Genomic DNA, 12254 nt, shown 5'->3' on the forward strand with positions numbered 1-12254 from the left:
GGAATGATGCTCCAAAGCCCCCCAAGTACATGGGACCATACGTGGACCCAACATCTGGAAATGTTGGCGGTCATTACCACTTGTGACCCAACCAGCAGGGCTCAAGGTCTCCCCGCACAGCCAGCTCTGGGGCAGAGACCTGGAGCAGGAGGAAAGCCCAAGCTGAGACCTTGCTCTTCTGGGCCCAGGGAGAGCGTGGGGCAAAGGCACCGAGAGAAAACAAAGAGGCAGGGTTTGCAAAGAGAAACCCTGAGGGAACAGACAGAGACTGTTGGGATCCAGAAGCTGGAGACGCAGGTGGGGCTCCACTCAGGGAGGCTGGCTCTCCAGGCCCGGCAGCTCACTCCTCTGTCCTTCTGTCTGACCACCACACATGCCTCAGCTCCTCTGTGAGCACTGACAGCATTTACTCTGGAAATACGGAGGCCAGCGGCATTGTCAGAGACCTCTATGCCTCCTTTTCAGCCTCATTTCAGGAGGCTTGAACTAATAACACATAAAAACAAGACAACTTGGAACAAAGATGTGGAAAAGTACTTTGAAATCACTTATGAATGCTTCGGAAAAGTCATTTCGGCAAATACCCAACGCCCGTGCTCTGCAAGCACTGTCTTTATTTCAGTCATGGGAGCACGCTCCTTCGAATCTTGGCTGGCGATAGTAGAGTGTTGGCTGTGCATCTGGCACTGGGCACGGTGTTTACCCCACGAGATTCTCCCATGACAGGTGTGACTGGTATTCTCATTTCACAGATGTGAACATGGAGGTGTGGCGGGGTTAAGTAAGTTGCTCAAGGGGGCACAGCTCAAGGCTGCAGACTCCATGCTGTCCCGTGAGTCAAGACAGCAAGGAATCTGGCTGGTCCATGGCCATGTCCCTCGGCATCTATCTTCTTACACACAGAAGATGCCCAGTGAACTCCGCAAACTCTTGGACTCAATGTGCCCAGCTAGGATCCGAACTGGAGGGCTTTCGCTGCCACGATGCCATTATCAACATCCCAGTGAGTCGTGTGTTGCTTGGGTCTCGTGTGGGGACTCGGGAGGGAAGGGAAAGGGAGCCCTGGGTCCCCTGCTCTTTAGGCTGCGCGCTTGGAGATGCGCATCACGCTGAGGCTGCAGGCTTACGTCTCTGACAAAGTTGAAAATTTAAATTCTCATTAGACAGAAGAGTCTGTTCCACGCTTATTTCATCTGGGTAAGAAGGTGCTAGAGGGACCGCAATCAGACGGAATTTGCTTAAGTGTCTTCAGAGGCGCGCTGGGGGGAAGCAGCTGTAGCCGGGACCATCTCCTGCCTTCAGCTCCCTTGCTCAAGGCCATCTGTTTCCCCACAAAGACACGTTTCCCGACATCATTCTATATATACCCCTCTCTGTCGAGCTCTCTCTCACACATACACACACTCATACACACACACGCTCGCACACACAAACACAGTCTTCTCCCAAACAAAATTTGTACATGTAATCAACGTTTCCATATGGCCAAGTTCATCTGAATGTAATCGGAGCTAAGAAGCTAAATTTGGTCCAAAGAAACCCTGAGGTCCCGGCGGCGCGAGGGCACAGGTGTGCACGCACGTAACCACACCATCTCCCTGTCTCTGTTGCATCCCTAGGTCTCCACCCAATGCACAGACGTCATTACACACACACAGCAATGAAGAGGGTGCTTTACTCTCCTTTATCAGGACTGACAAGGCTTCCAGAAGAGGAGGAGCTGCTCTATCCCTTTCAGCTTGAAGGACACATCCAGGCACCTCAAGGGCAAACTGGCTTAATCAAGCCCAACCCGCCAGATACCGCCCACTTCTCACCCACCCACACTGGCTGTGGACGTCTTCTCCAGCCCCCCCACACCCACGGAATGCCACACACCTCGTGCCCTCTGGGGCCCTCCTGCCCACCCCACAGCTAAACGTCAAGCCTCATCCTTCATGGTTCGCATCTCCACACTTTCTCTGCTGTCTCTGTTCCCATCCTCAGCCTGCCGGCCAAGGTCTCGTGGGCAAGACCCCTTCCCTGCAATGCCATTCTGTACCCTCCATCCAGCACCACCAGGTAAATCCGTTTTCTGTGAACACCAATCTGAAACCACTCCTTGCACAGTGCATTCAATAACCCCCTATTTTTTTCAAAAATTTTAATGTTTATTTATTTATTTTTAATTTTTTTAACATTTATTCATTTTTGAGAGACAGAGAGAGACAGAGCATGAGCGGGGAAGGGGCAAAGAGAGAGGGAGACACAGAATCCGAAGCAGGCTCCAGGCTCTGAGCTGTCAGCACAGAGCCCGACATGGGGCTCAAACTCACGAACTGCGTGATCATGACCTGAGCTGAAGTTGGATGCTCAACCGACTGAGCCACCCAGGCACCCCTTTAACGTATATTTTTAAGAGACACAGAGAGGGAGAGACAGAGTGCAAGCGGGGGAGGGGCAGAGAGAGGGAGACACAGAATTTGAAGAAGGCTCCAGACTCTGAGCTGTCAGCACAGAGGCCAATGCAGAGCTCAAACCCACGGACTGTGAGATCATGACCTGAGCCTAACTTGGATGCTTAACTGACTGAGCCACCCAGACACCCCTCGATAACCCCCTATGACCTGCTGGACAAAGTCATCCAGTCCAGGCCCCTGTATTACAGGAGCCCCTTCTCAAATCTTCCCATCGATGAGGCTTCCAGCCCCTCCCAGTGGTGTGAACTTGCTTACACAAAAGAAGAGTCAACAAGGCAGAGTTTCGTTGTCTCTGGAGCTCTTAAAACCTGGGTTCAAGCTCAAGGCTCCCTCCACCGACTCTTTCTCTAATGCTACCTGGGTAACCTGGGGGTTTCCAGCATGCAGCCTGCCCCAATGAATGCTGCTTCCGAGCAGATGGTGGAGGGGACTGGGAAAGACTCACTCTGACCCCTGAGTGTGTGGGTGTGTAGAGGGCAGCAGCTAATGCTGTCCCAGCAGGGGATAAAGCCAGAGGACACACAGACAGTGACAATCCCACAAGGACCACCTTCTACATTTAGATTGCTCACGTGCACTTGGCTTTGCCTCTAGGAGACTCACACCCAGACCCATTCTGAACAATCAGTGATAGATGTGGGCTTGCTCACTTCTGTCCCCGGAAGCCAAACACCATTGAGAAGGGCAGCAAGAGGTCCAAGGCTCCGACCCACCAGTGGGTGTGGCATGGCCAGGAAATGCCTCAGGATCCAAGCTGTTGCCACTGCCTGGGTCCTGGACACAGACGTGAACAGCCGGACTCCCAGGCACTGCATGGGAGACACACATGCATACCTGTGCATGGGAGACATGCACACCCCCGGGGAGGCCAAGGGAGGCCCGTCCTCCTCTGCCTAGCAGACCTCATCCAAGGAGAGGTCTGACTGCTCTGCTTGCAGAATTACAGGGCGACTCTGAGTGGATGAAGACTCTGCTTAATATTTTTGGTAATGAAAACACTTTGTAGGACAAGTGCTTTTTAAGACTCAGAGATGGGGGAATCTGAGTGGCATTTTAAATGGGCTGTTGGACAAGATTCGCCACGGCCCTGGTAAATGTCACACATTTCACCAGCTGGGCGAAGAGGCATGTTAGCTATGTTTCTCCCAAACCTGATTAAAATGGAAAGTGCCTTTTGAATATTTGGTTCTGTTTTCTATTATGTCAGACATGTGGGAGAGAAACAAAGAGAACAAGTGGGGAGAGTGTGGGCAAGGGGGTCCTGCAGATGGGGGGCTGGGGGCTCTGGTTTTGGGGGTGTGCACAAAGGAAGTGAGAAATAACCCAGGAGGGGACAGCAGCTGAGGGGACAGCAGCTCTTAGAGCAGCATAAATACTTCGGAGGGGCTCAAGCTGGGAAACCCTGCCCTTCCTGTGGAGTGGAGTGGAGTGGTTGTGGCTGATTGGCCAGCCGGCCCTCTCCAGAGCAATTAGGGCCCTCGTGGGGAACCATGTTTATGTTGGAAGACGAGTTTGCTCCGCATTCAGAATGCACATGATGTCGGATGACCTCCGAGTGGCTTCTGTTCTGGTCCAGCGGCTGGATTCCCATGATGAGCTGCACGGTGGCCAGTCCCATAATGCATTAGGACAGGGCCCAGATCAACCCCGAGGTGGGGCCGTGAGGACGAAGAGGGTACTGAGCCATTGGGCCATTGGGGAATTGGGATGGCTCAGATAGAGGGGCAGGGCGCGTCTCCAGCGGTGAATAGACCAGAAATCGGTCCTACAGTCAGGCACATTTTCTGGCTTCTTCTGCACATGGAAAATAAAAGAATGTTGGTGTGTGGCCAGAATTAAGTGGGGCTCCAGGACTGCAAGTCATGGGAGCTCATTACAGCACAAAGAACAAAGCCACAAACACGGAAGGGCAGGGACTGATGTCTATTAAAAAGCTGCGGGGGTGTCTCCCGGAACCTAGGAGCAGGCACCCGTAGGGCTTTGGGAGGGAGCTTTGGGGATGGGGACGCCGTGTCCCCGTGGCTCCCGTTCCCACTCCCCCAGGCACATCTGACATCCCCCTGCTCCCTGAAGATGTCTGGCTCCCTAGGCTCAGGGTGGCACGTACACAGAACGGGTCTGAAAAATGAAGGTTCCAGACTGCCGAGGGAGGGCATGTGCTTGGTTCTGCTGGGGCCAGAGGTCCCTCACGGCCCCATCATGTGTGGTTTGAGAGGGGCTGGGCCACTTGAGGACTGTAGGGTCATCACAGGGCAGGCAGTGCCCGGGAGACGTCTTGCAAATGTTCACCGTAGGCAAACCTAAAAGGAGGCAGGGGGGCAGCTGATGGCCTCTCGGGACCTCAAGAGGGCAGAGAAAGGCCCAACCTGCACCCCAGGGTCAGACAGCAGCAGGAGAGTGCTTTTCTGGAGCCTCCATGGGGTCAGAGCCCCTCGGTCTCTTCTGGTCTCCATAACTCCTTTGCCCACATGTCTCTCCCAGACAAGCCCATCCCACAGCGTGGTTGTGCCTTTAACAAATCCACCCCACCCCCAGGACCTCCCTGGGCAGCTGGGCAGGACATAAGTCACCTGAGTCCCCCCTCTCATCACCCGACCCGGCCCCTCTGGGATCTGTGCTGCTGGCGGGCAGACTGTTTTGTCCACCAGCAGGGCAGTGTCCCTGCATGGGTGTTTGTATGAGCATGTGCGGGCCACCGCCACAAAGCGCCCCAGACCCAGAGGCCTCAATGGTAGACACGTATCCCTCCCAGTCCTGGGGGCTGGGGGTCTGTGATCAAGGTGTGCACAGGGCTGGGTCTTCCGGAGGCCTCTCCCCTTGCTGTGCAGACACCGTCCTCTCCCTCCATCCCCACACAGCCCTCCCTCTGTGTGTCTGTGTCCTGATCTCCTCTTCTTACAAGGACAGTCAGGTGGGACCAGGGCCTGCCCTATTGACCTCCTTTTCCCTTAATCATCTCTTTAAATGACGTGTCTCCAAATACAGTCGCATCATGAGGTCCTGGGGGTTAGGCCTTCAACGGGGGATTCTGAGGGGATACAACTGTCCCAGGACAGCATTCAGTGAAGAGTAACTGTGAACCGGAGGCTCATGTGGCCAGTGAGCCAAGACAGGAGGCAGTGCAGGGGAGTCCACGCTGGTCAAACGCCACACGCTTACCTGAACGCGGACGCGACTCTGATGTCCCAATCAGACATCGCGATCTGACACCCGAGGGGAGAAGCGATTCTTGGATAGTGAGTTGTGTAGTCCAGCGACCCTTCCTGAGAACGAGTTGGCTATTGCAATCAATGGCTCGCAGGTAAACAGTGGAACACCTGTGCCCCTGCCCGCACAGGTACACACGCACACATGCACATCAAATTCTAAACACGCGATCACGGTATACACGCATCACATCACAAACATACCTGTGGACATCACTGGTAATGGCGTGGTAATATCTTGTCAATGCAGATGAGCTCTGGGCTCGGCGGGTAGGTGTCCTCACAAAAGGCCTTTCCAGCAGGAGCCGTGTTGAGGTGGAAGAAGGCTCAGTGTCTCTGGACGGGTTCCTGGTTGGAGAGGAAGCTGATGTGCTCATGCCACGCTCTCTGCCACGGAGACCCTGCACTGTTTTGGGAAATCATGTGGGTCCTGCACATGGGCTCAGGCCATGCAAAAACACACGGTGTTGGGAAAATGGCACTTGTCAATATAATTGTCTTAACTGCCAACACAGAGGGATGGACGAGGCCGCCAGATGGGATTATCGAGAGTGTCCTGGGATGAGTCATAACGCCGCACATTAGAAGCTCTCTGGGATGTACCCATCGTTCCAATGCACTTTTTGGACTTCCTTTGAAGAAACTATTTTTTTTTCTGCTCTGTGTCTGTGATTTTTGATGTGGAAATTGCCCACTGCTCTTATGTCACACAAAGTGATAAAATTATTATATGCAAGCTTACGACTGGATATAATCTGGGGGATAGAAACAGGTGTGTAAGGATGTAAGAATTCTTTCTGAATCTGAAAACTGCACTTCTGAGTTTATAGCATCAACGAGTATTTTTTTTAATTTTTTTAATGTTTAATTATTTTTGAGAGATAGAGACACAAGCAGGGGAGGGGAGAGAGACAGGGAGACACAGAATCCAAAGCAGGCTCCAGGCTCTGAGCTGTCATCACAGAGCCCGACGCAGGGCTGGAACCCACAAACCATGAAATCATGACCTGACCCAAAGTCAGAGGCTCAACCAACTGAGCCACACAGGCGACCCATCAACCAGTATTTTTTAAATGGTTTTTTGAACTTAACTTAAAAATGAGTCTTCTTGTACACAATCTGAACACACATTATGAGCAATTTAATGTGAAGCTATCACCATTGTATCATTTTCTCCTGGTTTTCTGAACTGAGTCCCTCAGGCAAAGTCGCAGGCTGAATGCCTTTCTACCCCTTCGGCATCTATCTGCCTCTTGGTTGGTTCCTTTTCTTCTTGGGATAATTTGACTTTTTGAGGCAATAGGTATTAGTCAAAATATGATGCCTGTTTTCTTTGGCGGCTGTGTTCTATCTATTACTTTTTTCTTCCTCTACTGATCCCACTGGAAACACAATGGATGGAATAAGTTAATGGGTTTCTAGAAGTTTCTTCTCCAGGTTTGTGTATCTGTTCCCATAATGGGTTGTTGGCAGTTTAGGAACACATCTACTTCATTCGCAGAGGAATTAACTGAGATATTATTAAGACGAAGCTGATGTTTCAAGACTGCACAGCAGTGGAACCCACCCACCTGTAGGGGAGAGGGGAGCTGAGCCCCAGAACTACACAAAGGTAGAAAGTGGGGAGCACCCTGAAAGGGGCTTTTCAAGACTCCAAAAGTTCAGAGAACTTTGACCCTTTACCAAAAGGAAAGGGTCTAAGCAAAATGGTCTAGACAAAAGCAAAGTTGTCTAGAACTTTGACCCTTTACCAAAAGGAAAGGTGAGGGGGGTGGGGAGCTACATTTTACAATTGTCAATAATTCCTGAATTATAATTGGGCATCAAACCGATCTTTCAGGAAACAAGGTCTCTCCCGCCTTCCAAAATGAGCCTGTGTTACCTGCAGCCACACCCACAGAGCACCCACCCTCTGCACCCTGTCCTGGGGGGCACTGTCCTAGGGGACGGGCCATCCAAAACAGTGACAGTTTGGGTGAGAAGGGGGACAGTCTCAGACAGCAAAGTTCTCTTTTGGTGCCTTCCACAGCTTGGGCAGAAATCAGGAGAAGATTCTCAGGGAAACGGATAGAAAATATGGAATGTAGATTTATTTTTGAAACCAGTGACAGATGTCTGTATCAGTTTCTAATGAGAAACAGATGGCACACTCAGAATGGATATTGGAGGGAATTTTAGGGAAGAAATGATTTACAAAGGTGTGAGCAGTGTGTAGGGAAACGGCCGGGTCCTGCACTGGTAACAGCTGGTCTCTAAGCCTCAGAGACAGGCTCAGAGAACCTTCTGGATCCAGAGACACAGGGAGAGGGGCAAGGAGAAGTGTCTCCTGGGAGCTGATGTCATCGTCCAAGGGTCCCGATCTACAGGGAGCCAGTGGGTTAGATACCCCAAACCCTCTCCTGCTCTGTCTCCTATAAGTGCCTCCATTGGCCATTCCCAAGGGCCAAAGGCATGGGGTCCATAAATACAGGGTAGACTCCTGAGCACAGAGCCGGAGAGGAGAATGTGATTAGACCTCCTACTCTGGGGGTCATTTCTTCCCCGTGTCCTCTGTGGGCTTGGTTTTGTCACTCCTGGAGTGCTGTAAGGACACCAGCCTCAGTCCTATCGCTACTCTGCATATTCTCTGTGTGTCCTGTGGTTTCAATCATCAGGTGTCTCCAAAGCCAGTACCCTCAATGTTAACCACTATCCTGGGTCCACCATACTTCTAAATGCCAACCAGCACATGCGACCTGTGTGTCCCCAAGCCACCACTCAACACCACGGTATATCCGAAACTCTACCACCTACAACTCTCTGCCCAATGAGAAGCTCAAGCTTACCCTGTCCCTGACTGTCCCCATAACCCAGGAGAGTTGTCCTTTCTTTTCATTTGCTCTGCTGTGCACACACAGGTGTTTTCTCCTCTCTTTTTCTGCCACCACCGTCTGAGGGAGGTTTTTGTCATCCTGCATCCAGCCTTCCCTTAGCATAACCACCAGAAGTAGGCCCCTAACCCGCGGGTCTGCTCAAGCTTCTATCAAGGGACAGCCCTGGGCTGTTCTTGCAGCACTGGGCATGGCAGTGGTAGCCAGGTCCCCAATGTCACACTTCTGCTGAACAGCAGACAGTTTCACAGTGTATCACGACTTGGGTGGCTTCAGAAGAAATGACTTGACATGAATGAAAATTAAAGAAGAAAATGCTGTGAATGGTTCCTTCTATGAAGTTTGATGAGCAGGAGGGAACTTTTGGTGGTGATGGACGTGTCGTACAACTTGAGGGTGGTGATGGATGTGTGGGTAAATACACCAACCAAAGCCATCCCACTGTGCCCCCAACATGGGTGCCTGTCACCGCATGTAAGTTATACCTCAAAAATGTTGGTTCTTTACAAAGTTCAATAGGACGGTTTCAAGGTTTGCTGGATTCTGAGGTTGGACTCACTCCTCTGCATTCTTATACCCTTGGATTAGTTAGAGCGATCGCTGCTGGTCCCCACATGACAAAGAGGCGCCCATCCCAGCAGGCTTGCACCTCCAGGACGCTACACCTTGTTCACATCCTGCTGGGTGTTCCAGGACTTCTAAGTGATGAGTCAGGGAGCCAGCCTCTTCTCCTTGCATCCTGGGGCTCTTCTCTATGCTGGGACTTCAGAGCAGCTCCCGAGATCATCTGCATCCAGCCAGCAAATGGCATGAGCACAGGGACTAACCTAGACATTCGAGAAGTCAGGTCTGGAGGTGTCCAACATGGACTCCACCCACATGCCCTGGCCAGAATGAGTCAAATGGCCCTGCCTAGATGTCTGGGGCTGTGGGCTGCTACATATCAGGAGGAGAAGAGATATGGCAAACGTGCCCCCTTATCCTTACAGCAGCTTTCTGGATGGGGTCATAGTGGGTGGAACTGGAGGCATAGCCTCGGTTCCCAGAAACTCCACAGAAGCCAAAGCCTACTGTACTTAAAACACACAACCCAGTTGCATGTGCCTTTAAAATGTAGAGTCAGGGGCACCTGGTGGCTCAGTCAGTTAAGCATCTGACTCTTGATTTCGGCTCAGGTCATGATGTCACCGTTCGTGGGTTCGAGCCCCACTTTGGGCTCTGTGCTGACAGCTCAGAGCCTGGAGCCTGCTTCGGATTCTGTGTCTCCCTCTTTCTCTGCCCTAGCCCTACCCGCACTCTGTCTCTCTCTGTCTCTCAAAAATGAATACACATTAAAAAAAAATCAAGATAAAAAATAAAACGTACAGAGACTCTGTGAATCATTGGAGCACTTGATTCCCTCACAGCACTTTGGAGGGTGTGCTCAAATCTGCACATGTTTAGAGGCACGTATCATTCATGCAAAGACCATCCACCACTTGCCACAGGGATGGGGCTGAGAGCTCCCGGCTGCAGCTCCCCTCAAGCCCAGGGGACACAAACAATGTAGCTGCCTATGGAAGTGGGGTCAGAGGAGCCAAGGGCAGAAGCAGGGACATCAGCTGGGGGTGCCTGGGGGTGCTGAGCTCCACCAGGGCCCAAGCTAGATGTCTCATGGCACCCAGTGGAGATTCACCAGCACCTCGAGACCACCACCCTGGGCCCTTGGCTTGGACAGAGTGGGGTGCTACCACTAAGGTCCAGGGATGCTTCTCCCCTGTGGTCTCTATCCCTCCACCATGGAGTCAAGGGTCCAAACCTAGGGATGTTTTCCAAGAGTGCCACCAAGGGATGAGTTTTCAGAAAGGGCATGGTGACTACCTCCTTTGTCTGAATTTTGTTAACAAAGGACCATATTAATCATGTTTTCATTTTCTGTATCTTGTGATGCTTTGACATCCTTTTGTAAAATTTTTTAATGTTTATTTACTTTTGAAAGAGAGAGACAGATCATGAGCAGGGGAGGGGCAGAGAGAGAGAGAGAGGGAGACACAGAATCTGAAGCAGGATCCAGGCTCCAAGCAGTCAGCACAGGGCCTGATGTGGGGCTCGAACCCGCGAACCTGTGAGATCATGACCCGAGCCGAAGTCGGATGCTTAACCAACTCAATCACCCAGACACCCCTAATGATGTTTTGACATCTTAAAAATCTTGCTGGCTGGGGAGTGCCTGCCCCTTCCATGGCCAGCCAGTTTGGAGAGATAGCAAGTGCGCTGAAGGGGGAGTGCCTCTCATACACAAACTAACCCACCCCACGTCTATACCTCCAGCCACCCCCTTCATCTGCTTCTTATACAACAAGCCATCATTTCCCTTTTCCTGAATCACCCCAGGGCCAGGCACTAGGCAACTAGCTACCACCTCTGTACCCCAAAGCCCACCAGAATTATTCAAATAGTCCAACCTTATATGTTGATTCTGCTCTGGCTTTCCTTTCCCGTGGAAACCCCAATAAAGGCTGCAGCCTCGGCTTTCCACACACTCCTGCCCCTGTGCCCTGACCAGAACCTGGTACACCCAATCGGCCCTATGTGGTACACATCTTCTATTAAGAAATGTAAGCAATAAAGCTTTCGAGGGCGCTGGCCTCTCCACATCCTCCCCAGGTTATCCCCATAAATTAAACCCCCAAAGGCACAAATTGAACAAGGGTCAGTTAATGTTTTCTGTAACTCCACTTCCAACTCTGCTAAGGCGGATGTGATGTTGTGCACACTTACTCTGCCCACCTTGCAAAGCTTAATTCAGTGCCACGTCATCCCTGGGAGACTGTCACACATATCCTGCTCACTGCCATCCGAAATCCAGTTGTCCCGGCTCTGCCTGCCACCAGCCCATATTTATACACGGTGCTAAGACTATGCAGCATGTCTCTCCATGACCAATGGTTTCAACCACACGGACACTGTCTTTGGGCTTAGCATCAATGAGTCACAAACGAGAGCAGAGTTTGTATTATTAATGAATGTGCTGATTCTGCCGCACATCTGCAGAGTTCTTGGTATTTTCCAGAGCAATTTCTCAGCTTCTCATGGGGTCCTAAGAACCCCGGTGGGTAGGCAGAGCAGACACTGCTATTTCATCTGACTTATGAGGAAAGACGGACCAGAGGGTGAGCTGGCTTGCCTCAGGACACACAGCTGGTCAATAATTGCGCCAGGAGCCACATCAGCAGCTCCCTCTGCCGCAAGATGCCTATTCTGTTCAACTGGAATTTCCTGTTTGCTCTCTCCATATTTAAACACACACCCATGAAAGAAGCTTGATAAAGGACAGCTAAAAACCACACGAAGTCACTGTCTTGTTGTAAGAAACCACAGCTTTGTCACCACCAGTGTAGGACCGTAGGGACTTTGCCAACTCACCCAGTGCCAGGAACTATGCTGGATTCAGGGTGGCAAATACACAGAGAACAGATACTGACCAGGCGTACAGAAGTCAAAGAACTGACAGATGCCACGATTTCATAGGGCCACAATATCAGAGTAACCATCATGCACACTCAGACCGGAACAGGTGCTGGGCAAAGATGCACAGGACACTGTGTGGATCTCCAATGCAGGGGCCTCAGTGTGGAGGGAGGAACCTTTGAGAAGTGAGGAGTCCACATAGGCAAAAAACGATGGGGAGTGAACAGCAGGCAAGGGGCAACAGACATGTAGGCAGAGTAAGGAAGTTT

General features: G+C 51.4%; 1 long non-coding RNA gene across 1 annotated transcript; it reads left to right on the forward strand.

The window, feature by feature from the left end:
• Positions 1 to 746: 746 nt before the first annotated feature.
• On the forward strand, positions 747 to 3638 carry LOC121018069 (uncharacterized). The gene is made up of 3 exons (XR_005785013.1): positions 747 to 1003; positions 1620 to 2061; positions 2648 to 3638. It is a non-coding gene; the product is annotated as an uncharacterized LOC121018069 (long non-coding RNA).
• The last annotated feature ends 8616 nt before the right edge of the window (positions 3639 to 12254 follow it).

Source organism: Herpailurus yagouaroundi, unplaced genomic scaffold (genome assembly GCF_014898765.1).
Source record: "Herpailurus yagouaroundi ecotype Mexico unplaced genomic scaffold, PumYag 77, whole genome shotgun sequence".
NCBI lineage: Eukaryota > Metazoa > Chordata > Mammalia > Carnivora > Felidae > Herpailurus > Herpailurus yagouaroundi.